We start from the raw sequence: 23047 nt of genomic DNA, 5'->3' as shown, positions 1-23047 counted from the left end.
AGGCTGCCGCAGCAATAAAGAGAGGCAGCCTTTAATCTGGCTGATCAACAGGTGAATATTTTCTGCTATTCAAGGGTGCCGTGGCACTGACAGATGCCTAAATGGACACCTGGAGATCGAATGAACTTGAGGTCCGATTGGCAAGTTCGCCCAGACGTGAATTAGAGGACTGCAGTGTGTGCATCCAAAACAAGACAATGTGGCGGCGGGAAATTAAGAGGTGGCGAAGTGAGTACTGTCGCCTGGCAGATTTTCAGGTTGTGTTGAGTTTGAGTGTTTAAGGTCAGGCGTCTCCCCCCCACATTTCAACAAACATACAAATGAAGGTAACTGGTGTCTTTAAACAGACTTAAGAAGTTTTGTCGGACAGTAACATGGTACAAAAGGTACGCCAGGGTCAGAGGTCGCGCTAGACGTTTTTGACCGACAGTATTAAAAAGATATCGGTCATGTTCTATTTTCACCCGTCAAATTCTAATCATACTAACATAGGCTATACTTAGCCGCATTTTTATGCGGTTTAGTTAATATTCACCTAGTTGAACCGAAACCAGATCCCGTCACACATAAAGCAGATTAATGCATCTAACTTTTTTATGTGTACTGACAAAAATCACTGTGGCTCCAATAACTTAGAATAAATTAAATTAAATGACTCCACTTTAATTACCAGCACTTCACCCGCTGGGTTATGATCAACGCACAGTCTCACAAATTCCTCCTGGTCACATCTGCAGAGAAATTTGCTCTGGTTCATCGGTCAGATTGATCCAACCCGATCAATGGAACAAATTTGATGGTGGTAAAGAAAGATTATGTCATGTTTCTTTCGCCTTTTCTACATGTTTGCTGTATCTCCTACAATGCTTATGTAAAATCTTTAATTAACTGCACACTGACCCGCACACTGACCCCGTGTGCACTTTTATGAGTATTTTGGTGTGTGTGTGTGTGTGTGCGTGTGCGTGTGTGTGTGTGTGGTTATGGAAATTGACGGTCTGATGGGACAAATCCCATTAGCCCTGTACGACCTTGAAATTTTCCATACTCCTCGTGAGCATCGCACTAAGACCACTTGAGGGTTAAAAAAAAAAAAAAAAAAACACTTGTTACTTTTCTGTAAAGGTCAGATTTGGAATGGGTAGTTGTTCTGTGGAGAGATTTTTCGACCTATGCTGGAGATCTCTATTACTTAAGTAAATACAAACACCAAAAGAATGACCGATACGTCTAATTGAAATTGTGCCAGCAGCTGGGAGACAGGTACAAATAATGTGAAGGTAAGAGAGATGTGTCATATTCATGGCTGAGGTCAATTTTCTCAACGGCTGAAGTGAAGCACAAACCAAATAAGACTAGATAATTACCTGAACATAACGCTCCAAGACAACTACAGGGCTGTTGTGTTAGCGGGGCAGAGAGTGCATTACAGGGAAAGGGTTGTGAAAATGTGTAATGGCTCTGCTGTGGAGTATCTAAACATTAGCCTGAGGTGGAAGTGGGCAGAAGGACCAAAATAAACCTCACACTGGTTCAGATGCAGGCCCTGATCTGGATATGAAAACACCGTTTGTTTTGATGCGGAATGGATTTTAAATGTCACGTAAAAGAGCACCATGAGCATCAACTCCCTGGGAGTTACCCAATAAGCATAAGGCTCGGTTTCCTTCTAAAACAAACAAGGATTTGCCTGCTAAAAATAACAAAAAACAAAAAAGGCCAAGTGAAGAAATTGAGTCAGACGGCTCAATTGAGAGAAACAAGCCATGAGGAAACCTGTCAGGAAGTGAAAAGAATATTTGAAAATGTGCCACAAGCAGCAGAAAGCAGGCGGACCCGTCCAAATGATAGGACAAGTCAGCTGTCGAAGGCAGTATGGCAAAAAAAATAAATAAATAAAAATATTGATTTGTGGTACTTGAAAAAGACTTTCAAGCATTTAACCCAAAAAAGAAATTCCACATGTGTAGCGAACTAAGGGTGAGAAAAAGCAGCAAACGACACCCATACTGTGTCAGCTGCACAGTGTGATAAGCTTTCAGGCGAGCTATCGCTCCTCTACATTTGTTGTAAACTGCAACGGCAGATCATAAGCGATTATAACTTTAGGTAATTATACAATTAGTCTTGCGGCAGAGTTTGTTTCGCCTTTTAACACGCGCAAGCAACTGAAATGAGAAAAACACAACGTGACATATGCCGTTACCATCAGTTTGGAAAATACTCTTCTGTATGAATTTTGTACTGAGCTGTCGGTGGATGACTTTATACTCTCGCAAACACCCCCGCCCACCTCATCAAACACCAGCCAAGCTAACTGTCTCCCAGCCTCCCTCTCGTCACATTGTGCCCCGCTGGGGCCTCAATTAAAAACTCTTCTGATGTCAAGTAACTGACAGAGAGTCCATCACTTTTGCACATCCTTCTCCGCCGAGAGTGGCATTAAGATGTTGGAGGCAGAGTGGACTATTGATCCTTTTTTTTCTCCTCCTTCTTCTTCTTCTTCTTCCTTTTTTGGGTTGCTCAATTTCTATTACCGAGCCAGATTTGCAAGGCAGGTCAGACATTGGTGTAATAATCTCTTTACAATGTAGTGTTGTAAAAAATTTTGAAAATAAGAGATGCCCGTAAGGGGTGCTGCGGACGACGAGGAGGAGACAATTAGTGACAGCTTTCTGAGCCAAAACAGCCTATCTGGCTGGTTGATGCTGCCAATTAGAGGATCCGACACTGAAGTGTCAAAGACAAAAAGGTATAAAAGGATTGAAGCAACACCCGAGACCCATTTAGTTCCTCTTACAGAAGCATCATACAACCACTTTAGAAGAGATGGTTAATTGTGATACAGCATGATCCTATAGTGGTTTTGTGCTGATAGTTTATTGTTGTGCTTATCTAAATTGGCACATTTTGAAATGTGTGAAAACTCTTCGGCTGTATAGATTTTTTAAAAAATATATATTTTTCAGTAGGATCAGCTCAGCACTCTGAGAAGCTGCTCTTACAAAAAAGAGAGAAATCATTGTTTTTGGTACCAAAAAGCACTTGATTAGACTCTATAAAGGTACCACCATTATTTTTGAAAAAGTTGCTAGAGAAATGTGTTTCCTGCCAAAACCCACTAAAATTATTTTAATTTTAGTAAGTCACATTATTGTGTTGGTGGTTGAAAAGTGAATCGGGGAGCTCCAGTTCTGACCAACACCAGGAAATGAGATCATATCTATGGCTGCCCAATGTCAGAAAGTCCTCTGATGGTGATAGCATCGGTAAATATTGCAATGATGAAATCAGCTGCAGTATGTCTATTTTCTCCCTCCCTCTATTTCCTTGATGTGGAAACCTGAGATCTGCAGAAATCTGACTCCTTCAAGCTCGGATGGACACAATTTTTATCTGTTGCAGCTTTTCTACAAAACTCATTTTATAAGCTATTTTTTCAATGCATTTTACCCCCCCCACCCCCAAACATGATAAGTAAATTTTACTTTACGTTTTTCAATATACTTTATTTTCTTAAATGAAAATTTCTTTTCCGCTGTTTTATTTTTTTATTGATTAAGACCCTTGAATTACAACGTGTATAAATAGTGCTATAAACACCAGCCTGCCTCACCTATATATACAACACTCTCATACACTACACGTCCAATAATAAAATATTAGAAATTGACTTTTTTTAATTATTCAGAGTTAAGCAACTAAAACGTCACTCAGACTGTGAATGAGCCACAACTCCACTGAGCGTATTAAAATGGTCCTTTCTACTCTGCAGACGCCGTTATGTGTGCACCTTATTGCTGAAACAACCCCTGTGTTGCATCAGAGAAGTGTAAAAAGGTTGTCAAATATCATCCTGAATTTGAACTTTAAAATAATACTTGTTGAAGCATCCATGTTAGTTTAGGTTGGAATATCAACCAGTAGTTGAATTAGGGTTGTCTTCATTATGCTACGAAGCTGTAATTACCCAGCAGTATAACAACTGTTGGGCCATTTTTCTGTCCCAAATTTCCCTAAATTTATGTAAAACGTTTGAAACCAATTTCGAACTTTGAAATGATGCATTTGAGGACTGATTGTTGTATCTGATAAAACAGGGACGTAGCTGAAAGGAGGAGTGCCCGCATGACAAAATCTCGGAATACAAAATAGCAAGGATGTCAGCTAAACCCTGTATCACAAACAAAGCATAAGGTCTACCGATACATAACATTAAAGAACCACACAATCCTCTTCAAAGAGCCCAAGTTCTTAGTATGCTTCCCTCACTGCGGTATTACTGGGAGAATATATAATGACAGCTTTTTTAAAAAGACATGTCTTTGCCTAAGGCTCTCATTATAAGACAGCATTTCTCATTTTCCTCAGCTGCAGTCTTTGGTGGATATAGGAGAGACAGATGAATATCCTCAAAGCACTCAAGTTAGGCCACGCTCAGACTCTGTTGCAGGTCAAATCAGACTTGTTAGCCGTTCATCTTATGAACACAACCAAACTTGCACACTGTTTATTGTGTTGCTCGGATGGGAATAAAACACAGTCAGATACATTTAGATGAATAATTTTGAGTCCAGAGCCAAAATCTGTCTGAAATGAGGCATGGTTAAGGTTTCAACTTAATGACAGTCAGTGCTTTACAGTCAATCAGATCCATGCCACATATAATTCAGCCTCTATTTAACACAATGCGTACAGATAGTTTTTTGCTTTGATGTTTCACTGCCAATCATGGCTGCATTGTGAGTTGTAAATGAGAACACCACCTAAAGTCGACAAAAACTGCTGCATCGTCTGCCACAACCGTCAACCAGTTAAACCAGTTCGGCTCACCACCAGCAGCGCGGTTTATAATGACAAAACCAGCAGGATGAAGTTCAAATCTAGCAATTTTAAGTGCATTCATGGGGAATCTGTGGTACATTAAGATTAAGTTACACTTTGGACCAAAGATGTCCATACCCCGTGCAGATTTTGACTAGTCAAATTACTTGCATTTTATCGAGAACTTTGCTTGAATTAGTTAATTCACAAATCTTAACAACGTTTGGAAAAGTAGAAACAGATTAAAAAAACATTGCTTTTGTTTTATTCAGACCAATGTCACATTGAAAATTATTATCACCGTCCTCAATATGCAATAACAGTTATGCTGCAATTACACTAGTCAAATTCCATTGAATTTTTTTTTTTACCAGCTTCTTGCATGTTTTCCTTGTCATTGTTAGCAATGTATCTTAGATGAGCTACAACTCTCTGAGACTGGAAAGCCTACTTGCCATTACCTTAATCTTTAGTTCCCCCCACAGATTCTCTATAAAGTCTTTGCCAAGAAACCAAACCCAGCCTCTAACTGGAACCAGAGCTTTCTTAAAAGCAGTTCTTTGTGTTTCCATCTCCTAAACTCTTGCTCTGATCCCAAGAACCTGGAGCTGACCTAGCATGGCTCTGTTGCAGGTCCAGAGGAAAGAATCGCTTTTATAAGGAGACAAACATTGGTTCATGGGGAACGATGGTGTTTTGATTTGTTTCCAAACAAAAACACAGTAACAACTCAGTGCTAAAGCAATAATAAGATGTCAAGTCAGCACCAGAATAACACAATTCGATTGTCTTATCTTCCTGAAGTTTATTTTGAAATCACGATCACAGAAGTTCAGTAGGTCACGGCTAAGCTTCACTGAATCCACAAACACAATTTCTGATTCAGTTCTTTCACCCTTTCAGTCTTTTAATACCATCTCGTATGGTGTTGATGAATCTTGCTCCCAAAGTTGCGTTTAGTTGTGTTTATAAACACATCAATAAATTGAGCGTAAGAATAATTTGATCTATGTAGTTAGACTTTCTCTATGGATTACAATACCATACAAAATAATCACCTAATCAAATAGTATTGCTTGGGTTGTAAAAGTGAAAAATGTTTATCATTTTGACTATCTTCTGTCTTTGTTGTCATTCTACACAACTGAAAGAATATGAATCCAATGTAAGACCCAAAGAGTCAGTACAGCATTTAAATTCTGGGGAAAAAAACAACAAAATAAAGTCCTTAATATATTGCCTGCATATGGCAATATACATACTCTAATGTAACAAACATACATACATATTTATAGATAGACAAATGTGATGTGGCTCAATACATTTGCACAGTAAAGTCCATATGCTCCTTTTTTGAAGAGATAATGCCTCCCGAAGCACAAATAAATGTTTGTCCAGGTATCCGACGACTACATGGTGTGAGCATGGATTTATCTATAATAGAATCCAGTTCTAATAGTCTCACAGTTAACCCTATACGTGTCCTCTAGCAGGCGTATGACAAAACAATGCAGAAAGGAGTTGTACTTTACCGAAACACACCTCAATGATTCCTATAGGGAGACGTGTTGTTGCTTTGCAGTATAAATTATTGACTAAAAACAAAATAAAGACATCATTTCCTGACACGCTGTTGGAAAGCATAGGCTGCAGCAGTGACAGTGAGGACTCAAGAGTAGTTGAAATATCCAGAGATTACCGTGGTTCTGTCAGGGCATCGTGTCAACAGCTGACTTATGTTACATGCATGTAACACAGCTAGCTTATCTGAGTCACTTGCCTGGACAGAAACTTGCTGCTAGCTCTTAAATATCTGCAGTGCAGAGAGGCCTCCCAGGGTAACATGTCTATTGTTAACCCACTTGTTAACAAGTACGCCTACTTTCCTACCACTGCCCTGTCTGCAGGATCTGTCTGCCGGTTCAGTGTGAAAACAAGTGAGAGAAGCAGAAGTCTGGAATATGTTCTTTGGTAAAAAAAAAAATATATAAATATATATATATATATATATATATATCTATATATATATATATATAGATATATATATCTATATATATATATATATTTGCTGCTAACCCTATATCTATATATAGATATAGATATATCTATATCTATATTTATATATATATATATATATATATATATATATATATATATATATATATATATATAGAGATATATATAGAGATATAGATAGATATAGATATATATATATATATATATATATATATAGATAGATAGATAGATATAGATAGATAGATAGATAGATAGATAGATAGATAGATAGATAGATAGATAGATAGATAGATAGATAGATAGATAGATAGATAGATAGATAGATAGATAGATAGATAGATAGATAGATAGATAGATAGATAGATAGATAGATAGATATAGATATATATATATAGATAGCCCTTAGCAGTACTTCAAACATTTATGATGCCAAAGACTGGAAATGGTTTAAACTTTCTTCCAATTGATCTCCATGTGCAGCTGTTTTACATTCATGACATCTGCAGTTATAGCTCACCTGAGCATTAGCTTCACAAAACTTAATCACACCTGATAGTGCGATAGACTGTGTTCGATTGAAGACCAAAGTTGCAACATTTGTTACATTTTCACCTGGTGCGGTTTACTAGACTAGCCCATTTGTTTTGGTTGTATTTACCCAGAATGCCTTGCGCTACAGTCTGCTTCCTGCTTTTGGAGCGATCTCCGGCCCGCTGGCATCCACATATTCATTCAAACCGCACCAGAGTTCACATCAAATGGACTGAGAGCTGGGATTTTAAGCAAACCAGACCCCTCTTTTTTGGTGCATATTAGAGTTTGATTACGCATTCACACCTCCCCAAGCAAACCAGACTTTCTAGACAAACGAACTACAGTTCAATTAAAGCGGACTGAACAGGACTGGTGTGAATGCACCCTTAGCCAGCCACTCCCACATTCAACATTTCAGGAGCCATTTATCAAAAATTGTCTCTGATACTACTGCCTCTGTAAATAAATACTAGATATTTAGTTATTTTACAACTAACCTTTTTTGTTACTGCCTAATGTTAGATGAAATTAAACTTTTATTCTTAGTTGGGTCAGTAGGGATTACCAGAATGATTTCTATCTGCTACATTTCCCTTGAGTTTAATCGTTAAAGAGGGGCTTCATTCCTGTTTCACGGATCTGGTCAAATATTTCTAATAGACTAATAATTCCATTCTTGTAAAAGAAATTAAATAAAAAATACTCGTTTTAACCAGAAGTCCTTTTCCCTCTTAGTGACAGTATGGCAATCTATCAAAGCGATTAAGTTACCATAGGACATTTATGGAACATTTACATTATTGCTTTTATTGGACTCATTTGACAGAAGCAAAAAGCCCCTTGCAGTCGTTGCATTTCGGTTCCTTCGTATGAATCTAACAATGCCTCGAAGCTGTTCTGAAACTCACTGTCAAATACAGCTGTTTGTGGGTTCTTGCTTAAATATACTTTGTTTCCTTCAAGCACTTTTAAAATATGATGCCTTGGACAGACTGAGAATGGCTCTGTAAATCTCCCTTAGTGGAACAAAGCTAATCGCAGACTTACAACTTGTGTGTAGCTAAGTTATTTAGCTTGAGAAAACGCTCAGCCTCGGGCTGGGAAAGGAATCGAAGACAACATGTTCCCACCAATGTTCCACATGGGTTGCAAATTTCTCAAAAGAAAAAGAAGGGCGATGACAAACATATTAGTTTATGCACAGATTAAGACACTTCTATTTATTATCTAATAATGAGAGCTGATGAAACTGAGACCTAGATCTGTTAAAATTATTTGCTTTCACTGCCTATTTTTTTCCACATAAACCTTGAAAAGACAACAAGAAGAAATGACAACAAATAGAAAAGAGATACGAAAGGCAACAAAGAATAGTGAAGGCTTTTTCAAAAAAAGTATTTTTAAAAAAAAAAAAAAAAAAAAAGCCTTTTTTGGGGGGGTGGGTGATTTGACATGATAAAACAAATCAGAAGGTGGATTAAGTACAGGTGGAGTTTGGCTGTCCTTGATCAAGGCAAAAAACCTGAACGTTGTTCAGTAACTGCAGTGGGATGATCTCAGGTGTAGCCAGTCCACAGCCAACCTTGAAGCTTGGTAAGCATTTTCTAAATAAAATCAAAGTAAATGTGAGTCTTCCACTGTGGCCATGACTTTAACAAAGTGCTTCTTATCTACAACATCAGATATTTGGAGAACTACTGCAAAAAAAATAAAAAAAAGTTTAAAAAAATCAAACAGAAAATCTACTTGTTCATCTTCTGATTTGAGGGGACCCATTTAAACTTAAGTACTGAAAAAAACTCTGTCAAGTTCACATTTGTTTATTGGGATATTATAAATTAAGCTAAGGAGCAACCCAGGGTTCAATTTCAGGTCCCACTCACTTTGATTTATAGAGATACATGTCTGTCAGAGGACACGCCATTCATTTTAACAACTATGTTGATTTGCAGCTCTATGTTGCCGTGACTCAAGACAAGCTGAGTCATCACAAAATTTCAGGCCAATAATATTGCTAAAGTTTTCCTTTTCTCGCTCACTCCAACACAGAGATTTAATCTGATTCTGTAGAATTTATTCCAAAAATTGCTGTGATTAATGTTAAGATGTTTTAGAGTTTTTGTGTTATTATTGTTGGTCCAAGATTTTATTTAATCTTGTAGTTTCCTAAACCCCTCAGGTTTCCTGGGGTCTATTGTAACTAAAGTAAGAGCTAAAACAGCTTATCTTATTACACCACTGACCTTTGAACCCTTCCTAATGACCCGAGAGCAGCTGATGGGGGTTGATGTTATTAAAAACAAACTAAAAGCATCTCTGCAGTCTGGCTCCCAGATATTCTTCCAAGGTAGTAATTATCTATTTGTATCGTTTTCTTGGTGTAGAAACTTGGAAATGATTTTTATTCTTGTCCTGTATTGTTTTTATTACATTCCATCAGAAATATTGTGATCTTTAACATTTATTTTTGCTTTATTAATTGTTAGTTCCTGTTCTGGAATATAGGTATTTTGTTTATTTCATGTGTTTCCACACAAGACGGCTGCATTTGCATAGTATGTTAAGGTGTCACAAGATTCTTTGAGCAGTCTTTGAAATTAGGATTGATTGACCGTGAAAGTGACGTAATGATGTGAAAAGCAAAATGACTCATTGCTGTGTTTTTATGGAGCCAGTTAAAAAGAAGGGAAAAAAATCCCCTTCTACATTTTGTGCGCCTTCTGATGTGCAGCCAAGACTCAAATCATGCCGTCAGTCTGCCAGAATTGACATACAATATCTGTAAGTGGGCACAAAAGCAGGTGAAAAAAATAAAAAATAAAAATCATCCCTTAACACCTATTGTTCTTTTTTAGCCTGATGTTTTACAGCATGGTGTTTAGAGTTGCCTGCAGGTTGATTTCTTACACTTAGACAAAGGGACAGCAATCCCCCCAACACAATGCAAGTCTGAGACACTCACAAGACTACGCCCCTATTTAACCATAACAATCGGACAAACAACCTCACATCCACAGCCAGTGTCGCTCCTCATCTGGTGGAGTAAGTGGGTGGAAGCGCCGAGACAGACGCATTATGGATATGACACACTCTCGTGGTGTGGGTCACTGAGCTGTCTGCCATTGAAAGGGGAATTGCTCTTACAGCTGCAACACTCATGCAAAAGGCTGGTGATGAAATTAAACACAGGTGACTATTTTATTAAAGGTAAGTGGAGCAGTTTGTCTGTAATGAGCACTACTTTGTCAGACTCTGGAGGTGTGTGTCTATGTCGCAGGGGAAGGGGCGGGGGAGAAGCGAGGACAGGCGTAGCTATAAAGTCCACACCAGTGGGAAGATATTAATCCCTCCTGAAGATTAAAACAGGCTGCGATGCATTCAAACTGGTATCACAAGGAGCACAACCGCAGCTCAGCTTAACCAGAGTCGCTACTGTGATATTTGACAACAGGGCTTAAAACTAAGGGCTGTTATGGTGGGCGAGTTTCTTACGTCACATCTCTGCAGGTATTTATGTATTAAGTTGTCAGGTAAAAGGAGGAGAGCCAGCTAATCGCTAAACCTCCTCAAAACTCCTCCGGCCCAGGAAGACAAAAAAAAACTCAACTCCAGACCTCTGTTTCCCGCTTGGCAATCAATTACTGGTTTCTGTGGCTATTACAAAAAGAGTCACCTATGCTGCGAATGAGGTAAATGTCTCAACACCTCCTAATTAAAACCACATTAAAGCATTGAGCAATGGTCTCTTTGTAGAACCAAGCTCTAATCTGAACTGTTTGCATGCACAGAACAAAGCAATTTACCGAGTGTGCAAACATCCTTCGCAGGACAATAATTCATAGTGCTATCTGGGGTAGTTTAAACATCAAATGAATGGGCTGAATAATTAAACAACCAAACTTTGAAGGTGTGCCTAGAGGTTCGTTTGAGGCTATCCTCACCGTAAACGGAGGAAGCTGCAGCTAATATGATTTCATATTGGGAAACCAAGACTGATGCCAGGCCTCCTGAAACCAATCCCTCTTACAGGATTTAGAGGTAGCCATGTGAAATGCATGCTGCAGGACCCTGCTGGTCCTAGTGATAGTCCTTGCTGCGAGTCCAGATCAAAAAAAATGAGCCTGATCGGCGACAAAAAGAAGGCTTTTGTGTGTTTACTGGCATCATAAATACAGTTTCCTGAAAAGGCAAGCCAGGGAGGACAAAGAGAGGCAGTTTTCCATTAGTCCAGGGACAGACATAAAGATGTCACAGAGCGGTGTGAGGAACCAGGCAGGGTGAAACCTCACTGCTTCGAGAATATGGATTCTCTTTTAGACCTTGTACTCAGGAGATGATGACCCAAAATGAGAAGAAGGTACGCCTAGATGAACTTGTACAGATGAATCCGCAGTGCAGAATGCACAAAATACAAGCCAACACAAACACGCCCATCGAATCCAGCAGACGGGGGCAATTTCCAACTTTTTATTTTACCCTCTGGCTGCAGTTCCTCAGCCAAAAACATAACCCATGCAAAAGAAACCAAAAATATAGCGTAAGAATATTTAAAACTGTTAAACAGCTGACACACTGACTTCCTTTAAATCTCGACTAAAAAGCCACCTGTTAAGTTTGTTTGAAACGTAATCAATTACGAGTTTAATGATGATATTTGACTTAATGTAATGTTTTGGTTGTTGATTCTATGTTGCATGACTGTGTGTTTTTGTGTCTTTAATGATGCAAAGCACTTTGAAATGCCTTGCTGCTGAAATGTGCTATGATTGATCTCAAGTGATCATTACATATGCATATATTAATTTTATTACAAGAGAACTGGAGGGACCAATTTGACATTGTCTTTTTGAAAACTTTATGAGCAACATCTCATAAATGGAGACGTGCATCATAAAGGAATTTCTATATCAGAAAGTTATCCTACATGGTGAAACTGTTTATCTAATTTGGAGATAAAGAGCTTTGTCTGACGTTAAAATGCATCAAGTTGCAAGATTGATGGATGCAGTCTACACAAAAAGAACAAGATATCATAGCATTCATAACAATAAAAACGTTTTCTCTGACTCTGAAGTTATTTGAGTTCCCTGTCTTCAGCATGTTTGACGTCTTTCCAAAATCATAAGATTTGTATTTCAGCATTTATTCTTTGTAAATGTCTGCCTTGAGATGACAATTGTTGTGAACTGGTGCCACATAAGTTATCTGAACTGAGATGAAATCAAATTTAAAATATCAGGCAGACCTCACAAGGAGAGATCCCGGACAAGTTCTTTGCAAAGTTGCAAAACAGGCCGCCATCCGCATCCAGCATATTTTTGTCCAGGATATTTTTGTCCCAATATTTGTCACATATGACTGAATGTTTAAGAATCTGAATCAATTTAATTTGGCTTAAACATAACAATAGCCAGAGTTTGACCAAAATGCATGAACACATATTGCCTCATGTAATATTTGAGTGCAGAGAGAGGTCTTTGTTGCAGCAGATCTGCTCTTGGATCTCAGTTTGAAACAAATGCAAATTCCTTTGCAAATATGTCCCTAAATCTCCAAAAAAAAAACATTCTTAATCTTAACTCAGCTTTGAGCAGTGCCAAGGAAATGACTTTGACAGGGAGACATTGCCAAAAGGCTTTTAGACTCGATGTAGAGATGGACAAATGGTTGTGGAAAGATCAGAGAGAGTAAATCCGGGCCTAAGAGAGAGGAAGCTCTTCATGTTTTTGACTGTTCTGCTCTAAAAGAGCCTTGCAGACCACAAACTGAACACGACTGAATCAAACCCAGCAGTCCCTCAGAGCTGCTGGCGAAAATTACAGGGGGAAAAAAAAAAAAAAAAAAAAAAACTGGGAACGTGATAAACGGCATTGTTGTGGCCGTAATACAAAGATAAAACTTTATTGTAATGGAAGCTCAGGAAAAGCCACTCAAAACGTTTTAACACCAGTGACACCTACAAGTACCCTCACTTATTAATCCTGATGGGAATTAATGTGCTTACAATGCAGCCATCGCTGCCTGCTTGGGTTTGTTTTAGATGCTCCACATTACTTCATCTGCCTATTTGGTTGTTTTCCTAGCTGGCCTCCTGATAAGACAGAGGCTGCATTCAGCAAGAGAAAGAAGACCTATTTGTTCACCAGGCCCTAATTAATACAGTGCTTAGTTGAGAAAGTTGCCCGCTCGCTGCTCTACTGACAACAGATCCATTTATATTGCTGCTTTCTGTTTCTCTGAAGGCTCTGTTAATTGCATTTAAATTAGTCTTTGTTCAGGGAGAACATGGACCGGCACGGTAACGAGAAGGGGAAAAAAATAAATAAATAAACTTTGTATCTAAGGCTGTGCAACTGAAGAGCCTCCGAGTTGATAGAAGGCACAAATATGCTTGTAAAATATTGAATGTGTAAATCTCAGTGGGCAAACAGAACAGCAGAGAGCTCTGCCAAATAGTTGCTCAGCATTGTTCTGTTTGGCCCTTTGGCAACACTGTGCTGCTACAGCAATGTTTTTAAGACATATAAATGTTTAAAACCCTCCTCCAATATCTGCAGTGTCAAGGAGAAAAGAATAATGTGTGCTAAAAATGTTATTAGAAGACTTTGTGGAACTGAGGTCTGACTGAGGTTGGAGAGTTTGTCGGCCGACGAACCAAAGACAGTTGTTGAGGTACGGACACTCTACGGGTGGACACACGTTTCTCAGGACAGTGTCTGCACAATCTTAGCCGATAATGTCACCCATCGCTAGAGTATCTACTCTTTATCTACTTCTTCTTACTATGTTCCCACGTCTTCATCTGCTTTGAATAAACTACCTGGAGAAGAATCAGCTGGCTTAACACATAAATACAAGGTTTTTATAACATGACAGCAGCTATTTAGAAAGTAAAGTCACATCAGACTTAAACTCTGACAACATAATAAGAAGTTAGAAATCCTCTGATACTGGAGAGAGAGAAAAAATATTATTACACACCATTGAAATGAATCTGCAAGACAAAGGTCAATGTTTCTGCGGCAATTAAAGCGCATATTTTTACTTTGATTTATCGAGTGAAGGCTTGTTTAAAATGTATGTGTTGTATGGAAATATCTATTAAAAAGGGGGCTTGAAAGGTGAAATTCTAAAAATAAAGTAATTAACTCTGGGATGACTACACCAGCATATGCACATTCTGGCTCATTGGTAGGAGCTCACAAAGGGACGGGGAGCGTCCGACTGGGTTTGAGTGTTAAATCGGTATAATACTTTTGCTGCACCAGAGGAATGAAGAGCGTTCGACACGCGCTCTAAAAATATTGCAAAAACAATGTTTAAGGGTTAGGGCTAGCTTTAATTTTGGATCTGTTTGGATCTTTCTATCTTCTTGGTGTTTATTTTTAAATTAAACCACATAGAACTGCAGCAAAAGCTGATACTTCCTACAAAATCCAAAATCCAGCTTAGGCTCTGCAAGTTTGAACTAGTTAGTGCAATCAATTCCTTGTACAGACAGGTTTGATTTACTTTCACAGAAAAAAGAAATGAGTGCCACAAAGATTGGGGAAAAAAAATAGCCATGTGTTTGAACTCTTGATTTATTAAATATATTTATAGACTTCAATAGAGTTGTATGATATTAGAAAATCTGGGGATAATACTGGTAAATATTTCCTTTGGCATTTTGGGAAATATATTATGTGTAAAAATTTAAAAGAATTAAAAAAAATGCATCAGTGTGAGATTTTGTTTAGCACAGAATTATTCCTACACAATGTTACACGTGTAAAATACACTTAGAATTACTGGATTCCACGCAGACCTTAGCAACCTAATTATTATATACACTGATGTTGCAATAACATTTTTGAGACTTTAATTTTCATTTTAAGGGAGTCTTGTGTTACTAGTGGTATATATTCAATCATTCATACCTGGAAGGAAAAGGGGAAGCGAGAGAAAGGGAAGGCGTGCGGTAAATGGCCTTGTCTGGGAATCAAACTCAGAATAGCTCCGTTGAGGACTGAACAAGTGAGCCACAAGGTGCCCCTAATTCAATTTTCTATACATTTACTTACTGCAAAGCATAGGCCAGTTTCCCGTATGAACTAAAATCTTTATTTAAAGACAACATTTCAACAACATAAGATACCGGAGAAAGTGCTGGACTGACAGGAGTTTGTTTGGGGCTGTGTGGGGCAAGGAGTAAAGCAGAGCTGCCCCACCCTGACCAGTTGCTGCTTACTGCTGACGAGCTGGGAAAAAGAAGGCTAAAGCACTAATAAGAAACACAAATTACACTGTCTGGAAATATTTGCAGTCATGAGAAAAACATAATTTTGCAGTGGAAAGGGATGCCACCCCTCATTCCTGTTAAGTTAATGTTGGGGGTTTTGTATTTTTATGAGACTTTTTGGCAAAACTAGCTTTTATTCACAGTAATCAGCCAGGAAACAGGGACAGTGAGAAAGATGGGAAGACATGCAGCAGTCTGTGTCAAGGACTAATAGATTTTGTATATATGGTACCTGCTTCTGGTACACTAGCTAAATGTAGCAGGATAGTTAATTGGCCTAGCCAGCAAGGTATTACTAGCTTAGCTAATTAGTTGGGCAGCTATTACTAGCTTGCTAGTACAAGCCAGGTACTAGTTTCTTAGCTAAATAGTTAGCTGGGAAGCTAACCCAACTAACTAGCCTGCTAATATCGGCTTGGTGTTTCTTGTGTTAGCAGAATGGAAAAAATGATTGAACAGTCAAAGTAAAAGGCATTCAAAAACTAAAATGATTGGTATTTAATCAGTTTGTTGCTCAAATTTGTGAATCAAGCTAAGAACAGCTATATAATATCTAGCAATGTTATAATATGTTGGCAGCAGTATATATTATTTTATTCTTAACTGAAGTGATTAGATCATGTTGCACATTTTATTTAAAATATTTGTGTAAATCTATCAAATTAGCTTCAACCCATTCACATTCTTGGGAATCTCACAATACAGGATAAATGGACTGAATTTATATAGCACTTTTCCAGTCATTTTGACCACTCAAAGAGCTTTACATGAGAGCCACATTTACCCATTGGCACACACATTTATACACCAATACGCAGATCAGTAGGCAACTTGGGGTTAAGTGCCTTGCCCAGGAGGACATTGACTTGTGACAGGAAAGAAGCTGAAATCGAACCTGCAATCTTCTGATCACAACACCACTACTCTACCCACAGAGCCACAGTCGCCCAAAATAGTACACCAAGTTGTAAACTGGAATGACTAATATCCTTGAAAAATGTAACATAGAAACATCTGCTCTGCTGCTAAATGCATTGTACAAATGTGGCCAACTTATAGCGGGAATGTAGCAAACCACAAAGTGGGATTCAGTAACAATTCTTCCAGGGAGGGCAGGGTGGTCTTGCTGCTCATCAGTGAGTCTATCTGAAGCCCATCAGGCCATCATATCACCGCTCTGAGCTCAGCAAATGTCGTTGTCTCCATCTTGCTTTCTGTCATCCACTTCTCCTTCTTCTAAACCCCACTCTGTAGCTCCCTCTCTCTATCGCCCCGGCTCATCTCTGTATCTACTTCCCTTCCCCACTCTATCTCCGTCCACACACTTTTCACTGTAAATGCTGTGCCAGCAGAGCGATGCTGGGGAAATGGCGCCATCCTCATTCAGAGAAGAAGCAGACGAAGTGGAGAGGGTTGATGCGGGGGTTTGAAATGGGGTGGGGGGGATTCAGTGACAGGCCCTGAAACCCAAGCCATCAGACAGCTCACTGCAGCATTCACATTGCAGCTGTAGATGAAACGCATTAAAAATTCGCATTTAGAAAACCGTCCACAACCCATAGAGTGCAGACCTGGCTCTTTAAAGGCTCCCATTGGCCTTTTTTTCCTCTCTCTTTCTTTTAAAGCAGAGGAAAATGTTCAGAACGGGGTCGGAGCACGAGACCGGAGGGTGTAGGGAAGGGAGGGAATAGGCGCTCAGACACATTGTCCATGCATGCAGACAAGCCGCAGCTCATTTGAAGACCGAAGCAGCTCCTTTCCATCACTCGACTCTTCATTAATATCAGCTGTTCCTGTGGGTCTCCCCGCATCCGAGCCTCGCTTCCTTCTGCAAATCTATCAATATCCCCAACACACAAACGCTTCCCATTCCAAGCCGCTGATGAAAACCTGAGCAGCACTCTGCGGCGTGTTTTCACAAATCCGTCTGGAAACTTTTGAGTGCATGTGCCGTGACTATAGAGCCAACCAGTTTAACTTGTGGTACTTCTGGAAAAAAAAAAAAAAGGGTGACATTAACTTGGTTGACTTGCCATTGACTCAACTCGAAGACCACACAGTTCTCTGCTCGGTATGGGTAAAGGGTTCATTTTCTCAGAATTAACCTTGTCAAACTCCTGTTCTGCCTGGGGGAGATTGGTATTAGAATTGTAATTTTTCAATCAGAGATTGGGAAGAGTGTGAAATTTTTAACATGCTTGCTCCCTCTCCACCAGCCCCAGCCTCACCCTCACTCTCTCTATTTTTCTTCAACTCTCCAGTTTCTCTCAGTTTTTCCTCCTTCTTTCATGGACCCTTCAGAATGTTAAGCAGATTTCATCAACGCGCATATTTGGATTCACCACTGCCTGAGAGGTTGGGGAAGTGTGTTTGTGTGTTCATTTTATAGTGCATACCGCAGACAATTTTGTTTTTACCAACCAAGCAATTCCAGCAGAAGAGTTTTGCTCGGTCAAAATTAATTACAGAAACTGTTAAGCACACACCAGCTGTTGTAAACAAACGCAAACGTGGGTTTATTTCAAACAAGCCCCCCCTTGTATCTTGCCACGCGCTATACCATAAATCTTCTGTGTATTTACAAACAGCTTGGGCCATCATCAAGCTGCGCTGTAGGACTCCAGCTGAGAAATGACTCTTATTCATGTGCACCCAGTTGCAGAAAACCACAGTCAACGACGCTTTAATTACAGGTTTTCCCAAGGTTTACTTGTGGATTTGTTCCCTTTGCCGTCCCTTTAAAGAGTCTTTGCTGCATAACATTTAAGCAGCTTCAGTTCTCTTCAGACTTTCACTTTGGTCTTGGTTCTTTTCTTCAGTGGGGTCTGTTGATTTAGTCTGATTTCATTTATCATTTCATGTACAACTAGACCTGTCAGTTTTATAAGAACCGATTTCTTGAGAGGGAAAACTCCTTGGTGTCTTTGTTTGTTTGTTTTTTTTTTTTTTTTTTTGTCAATTTGCTCTCATTCAAAGGAAAAGTTTCAATGTTTTCCAATAGTTTCATTTTAATGGCAAGAGAGAGAACATCAACAAAGGAAACAGAAGAAAGCCATTCCTTAAAGTGGTATGAATGAAAGTGAAACAAGTATTTGACCCCCTACCGACAAGACAGAATGTCGTCATGTAGCACAAAGATCAATAATTCAAATCAATTACAGATACGCCTGATCCCAACTCTTTATGTGACTAAAGTACACCTCTTGACTGGATCGATTTCTTCCACTCCAACCTCTCCAGCACAATGGGCCAAGGATGTCGGGGACAAGATAGTAGATCTGCCAAAGGCTTGAAAGCTGTAGCTTATTAAAACCTGGAAATCCATGCGAGATTTTAAAATCCAAAACCAAACTGGAGGAGCTTCGTAATTACCACGAAGGCAATCACCAAAACACAGCTGGTAAGAAACTGCACTGTAATGTGTTGCCACCTTGCATCCTTCGGGTATAGAACACACATGCATGTCTGTCTAAAACTTTTCAAATTTTTTTCTTTTTCAATCTTTTTCAATGATTCAGCAAAGGCTTGAGGAAATGTGATGTGGCTGAATGATACCAATACTGAGCTCAATCTGACCCGTCCGTTTGTAGGAGGAGAAATAATGAGTTTGTCCCAGACAGCATCTTCCTGGAAACCAAACAGAAGTGGTTACAACCAAGGGTGCAAAATTATTATTACAGTGAATAATTTTTGTCATCATGAGAATCTTGAATTATCAGGAGAACTATGACGTACAGAAACCTCCAAAGAACTAAATGTATCGTTGGGATTGTTAGTTATTATATATTCATTTATTTTATGTAGGTTCCATCAGAGTGGAACCTACATAATAGCTATAAAATTATTAATAGCTATTAATTAATGTAAAAATATAAAATTTTGAGTTTTTCTATGCTTGTGTTGTCCTGAAGTAGTCGCTATAATCATCTGTAAGTTGGTCATAGACGTACAATCTATTACTATACAATCTACTATTTTTTATCATCCCTATTTCTCATTTTTGCAATAGATAACACAAAATATCATGATGAACACTTAAGTTTATATCACCAATCCCTAGAGGTGACAGAGTGAACTCAACACACTGTTTTAAAAATCTCTTGGTCGAGAATGTTCTTCCCTCATATGAAAGACTAAAGATGGGTTATGATTTCGTCCTTTCAGCCTTACAAGAACATTGTAAGACAAGGTAACAAAGCAATGGCTAAAGAAGAAATAAATTAGGGTTGTGGAAGTCATGTCAATAAGCAACAATACGCCTAAAGTTTCTGAAAAGATGAGTTGATCAAAAGGCCTGTAAAACGTCTGCTTATCAGTCAGACAAAAAGTTGTCTGCCCAGTTCTAAGACATGTTTTCTTTGGGAATCAAACACTTATTTTCAAAATAATATATTTTATTTTGTGAATAAGGCTTTTGCTGGATTGTTTTCTGAAATTTTGTGATACCACACTGAAATTAAGCTACCAAACAGACACAACAGCTAGTAATGCATCAGTCAATCAGCTGAAGATTAGGCTCAGCAAATCTTCTTGCAATCAGCTCTGATTTGTGATTAGAAACACTGCAATCAGATTTTTCCCTCTAAAAATGCATCCAACTAAGAATTTGCACCATTTTGTGAACAGATTTCTATGAACACAACAGTCAACAGCGTGCATAATATTTTATGCACTGGTTTGTAGCTCAGTGACTCTCAGATAATGATTATGAGCACATCCTTTTATACATGAATAGGGATAAAATTTAAATCCTTGTTTTTTGGGTTTTTTGGGGGTGGGGGGTTGAATTCAACAACACAAACTCTATTAAGGAACATGCAGCATATTTCTCTTGTATTTATTATATTCCTTGGATTAAAAAAATCTGAACCAGTCAAAATTGGAATCAGTCTGCCAAATTGAAAGAACCGGTGTCTGTCAAATTACAACTACATAAAATATTAACACCTACTGCTTCTGGTGTGGGTGTTAATATCTTAATATTTTAAAATATCTTAAAACCTATCTTAGGTTTTAAGATAGTAAAACCTATCTTAAGATTGGTTTTACCCATATCCTAAGAAATAAGTAAAACCCAATCACTCTTAGGATATGATTTGTGATGTTTAATTTTTTTTTTTTATCTCAAGAATAAATCAGTCAGAGGAATAAGAGGTCCGTGACACTCAGGCTAAAGGTAATGGCATTAATTTCCTGAGCCGCAGCAGTAATTTATTTGATTGTCCTCTGATGCCACTCCAGCGTGTCCCTTGGCTGTCATTCCAAAAAACCGAGCAACGTTCTTGCTGACCATTTTAGACTCTTTTATGCTTATGCCATGATTGTTTGTAGTATTTTAAAACCCTGAATCGTATCTCTGTTCACCACTGGTGTCTTCTACATCCATGCCCAGGAACCAAACTTGGACAGGGAAAATGTTTAGCTTGACATGCTTACCATCTCTGTGCTGACCATTGCAATGAAAACCAGCACAAATGCAAAGTTACATAAATAAATCATTTATGTTATGGCAGGAACTTTAACGCGTTCATTTCAATTAATTAATTAGGCAGCTAAGAATTTTAATGCAATTACTGACATTTCTGTTCTGGACAGAGCCTTTGTATTTGTGCATTTTTGGTAGGCCTGTAAATCTGATGCACAGACGACATCCACAAACAACAACAATGGACAACAAAGCTGCTTCTCCTTGCCCACAGGGAATTCATTTTTGCTTTTTAGAAAAGGCAACCTGAGGGGATGCTGGAAAAGACTGTTGTGTGCAAGATGTGCTGAAAGGAGTTGACCTATCACTGAAGCGATTCTAGCCTGAAATACCATCTCAGTGCCAATTATATTGCAGCAAGCACAGACGTCCCCAACGCTATTTTCAGAACCATACTTCACATTTCTAAATAAGTATTTTTTTAATAAATTTCATGAATAATCAGTGGTATAATAGAAATGGGTATTATAGCACTTTGCATCTATCTGATGGGTGAATAACATATTAAAAACAATAAATATCTTTGTGGTGTCAATTTATGCAACAATTTAGCTGGCCTTTCAATTGAAAATGTTGCCGATATATAGTTTTTGAATAAAATTCAATTAACTGAGATTAATTAGTTGCACACCCAGAGATTAAGTTGATTATAATTTTCAAATGGAGTCCCATCACTAATTTATTTACGTGGCTTACTCAATAATTTTACAAATGAGCCATCTAAATGAATGAGAGGCACGGCAGTGGTACTAAACAATAGATCACAACCACACCTACAGAAGAGAATTAATCTAATAAAATGGAGAAACCAAAGGTAGCCACAGCAACACACTACCAAAACAGTTTCTCTACTTATATTTGCATTGTCAATGTGTGCTTCATACTCCCCCACCTCCATATTGGTCCTTCTGACTGGTTATCTGTCCTGTTTTGAGGGCAAGTACACTGTTAGAAAGGCCACCTTCACTCAGCCGTCCAGTCCTGCCAATCGGCCGTCCTGTTTCCAGACAGCACAGTCATTTCCCAGCCCAGTGGAGCAGCACTCCCTGACCTCTGCCTTGACCTTCGTCTCAACAGGCCGAGCACCAACACCAGCACCAGCGACAGTCCAGAGAGCCAGCTTGGGCCACCTCTTCTCATATATGAGCCATTTCACACAGTGCTGCTCCCATTAGAGACCCAGCCCTAGCCCACCCTTACATGGCATTCTCGTCACATTTAGCACAGAGAATACACCAGCAGGGCCAGGGAGACACGGCTAGGTGGTGCCTTGAGGTGAGGCTGAAAAGACCATTAAAATCATCACATTGCTGCTGTCACAAGTAGAGTTTAAATGATTTGAGAAAGGTAAACATGTGAAACCAATCTACAGTTGACGGGGTACTTCCTGTATGTAGAGAAGATCTAGAGAACCAGTCACTTCCTTTTTGCATGAGTTCATTATACCGCTAATTCTTTTTGAAGTTTTTGATAAACAGCAACTTGACTACGCTTAGAGAAAATATCCCCCACTGATCTAACTTAACCATGCGAAAGAACTGACAGGTAAAGCTTACTGGAGTGCAAGAAAAATGTTCTTTATTTCCCAGTGGTTTCATTGGAGCTTCAAAAAACACTCCACAGTGTTAAAACTCCACAGCAGGAAACCTCAGCAGACAGACTGGTTCACTAAAAGTATACGACTTTTTTTTTTGTTCCCCACCAGGGGGTCTTTTTGTGGGCTCTAGTGTCCCTTATATGACAGTAGGCTGACAGGAAAGGGGGAAGGAGAGGGGGGAAGACATGCGGCAAATGTTGTCGGGTCCGGGAATCGAACCCGCGACGGCCGTGTCGAGGACTGAAGGCCTCCAAATGTGGGTCGCGCTATCTCCTATCCCACCACAGCACGCCCAGTATGCAACATTTTA

General features: G+C 38.9%; 1 protein-coding gene across 5 annotated transcripts in view; it reads right to left on the bottom strand.

Moving 5' to 3' along the window:
* Positions 1–23047, bottom strand: part of cd276 (CD276 molecule) — a 100943-nt gene that overhangs the window by 40809 nt on the left and 37087 nt on the right. The window lies entirely within an intron of this gene.

This window comes from Gambusia affinis, linkage group LG02 (genome assembly GCF_019740435.1).
Source record: "Gambusia affinis linkage group LG02, SWU_Gaff_1.0, whole genome shotgun sequence".
Lineage (NCBI taxonomy): Eukaryota > Metazoa > Chordata > Actinopteri > Cyprinodontiformes > Poeciliidae > Gambusia > Gambusia affinis.
This window is presented reverse-complemented; position numbering and strand designations above follow the sequence as displayed.